Genomic DNA, 1,647 nt, shown 5'->3' on the forward strand with positions numbered 1-1,647 from the left:
GGATCTATCAGCTCAACACGATGCACCCGGCGGGATTCAATGAGGGTTATGAAATTGCCCCATTCCTATAAGGTCATTGAATAACTGTCACATTCTTTTTCACTCACCTGTATCACACTAGATTATAATTACACTTGTGTTCGTGAGCACAAAAATAATAAAAATATTTGACACAAGAATGAGTGTTTTTTTCAAAGCCAACAGATACAGTCATACCACACTGGCTCCACGCCCAAGCCCGTCCGATCTTGGAAGCTAAGCAGTGTCGGGTTTTAACAGTACCAAGAGGGAGACCACCTGGGAAGCTAAAGTACTGTAAAAAATTGGTCAATAAACACTAATGTGTCAAAATCAGGTTCACGTATACGACACATATGATCATTGAACTGCCCAGGCACATAATAAGGCACAGATAAGTATATGCAGACAACGTCACAAATATGATATATGATGCCTAGTATATGCACTCGCATATACAAATATTTCCACATGCGCACATATCACGGTTTTTTTATTTTATATATATTTTTTAATTCACCTAGTAATAATCTTAATATTCTCCATTTTCCGCATATGTATAAATATACACTAATTTAATTAGATGCCTAAAATGTCTGTTTCTCCCTTCCCCCATTTTTAGTATAAACCACTCTCATAAAATTACTACCATTTAGTAATATAATATAGTGCCCTGAATTTAAAGTGGACGTAATGTATGCCAGATATGCAATAATATTCTTATTGAAATACTCAAGGCGAATTGATATTAATTATAACTTATTTTTCTTTATTTATGTCACTGAGCAAACAATATATATGGAGAATCCGTGTCCGCTTATAGGGACTCCGCTAAAATGGCCGCCGTTCGAGCATTGAACTCTCTAAACATCCTTGTAACAAGAAGAAGCATCCTGTGATTCCGGACACGCATACCGGAAGTGGGGACTAAACAACCGAACTACAAGGACGGAAGTGGGGCATGAAGCCCTGAACACCTCCGTTCATTGAGACGCGAAGCCGGAAGTGGGGCGTCCGCACATGCGCACTCCAAAGCCGCCGATACAGGAAGTGTGGCGGAAGTGCGCACCCATAACAAGAACTGTTTACAACACTGTCTAAAACTAGTTATACTACTCGTTTTTCGATATAAAGTCATGGGAAGCCTCTCCATGACCTATTAACACTGCTCCATCTTTGTTTCTCTGCTACCAATGTGAATTATATATATGGTATACCTTTTCAATACTAATTGACAGGAAGTGATGTCACAGTTAGTAACTCCTTATCAGTGGGTATATAAGCTCATTCTGAACATTCTATCACTACCCCTTGATGAAGTCAGATAGACGAAACGCGTTGGAATTTCCTGTATGACCCTCCATCTTAAGTTAAGCTGTTTTTTAATAACTACTAATTCCTTTATTCTATTCTATTTATGTCTTAATATTTTTATATAACGGCTTTTTATTATATAGTCTGTTTTACTACATTTTTTATATATGTAGTTTTGTGAAAAAACAGTTTTATTTTTTAAAGCAAGTATTTTTTATGGTTGACAAAATAAATTGTTATTACTCTTTTACCAAAAAAAAGTTTTTTTTTTTTTTATCCAGTCCTCTATATATGTTATCTTAGTCCGCTAAATAA

At 36.1% G+C, this 1,647-nt stretch overlaps 1 pseudogene; it reads left to right on the forward strand.

Moving 5' to 3' along the window:
• Positions 1-202: 202 nt before the first annotated feature.
• On the forward strand, positions 203-322 carry LOC134897982 (5S ribosomal RNA; annotated as a pseudogene).
• The last annotated feature ends 1,325 nt before the right edge of the window (positions 323-1,647 follow it).

This window comes from Pseudophryne corroboree, chromosome 3 (genome assembly GCF_028390025.1).
Source record: "Pseudophryne corroboree isolate aPseCor3 chromosome 3, aPseCor3.hap2, whole genome shotgun sequence".
Lineage (NCBI taxonomy): Eukaryota > Metazoa > Chordata > Amphibia > Anura > Myobatrachidae > Pseudophryne > Pseudophryne corroboree.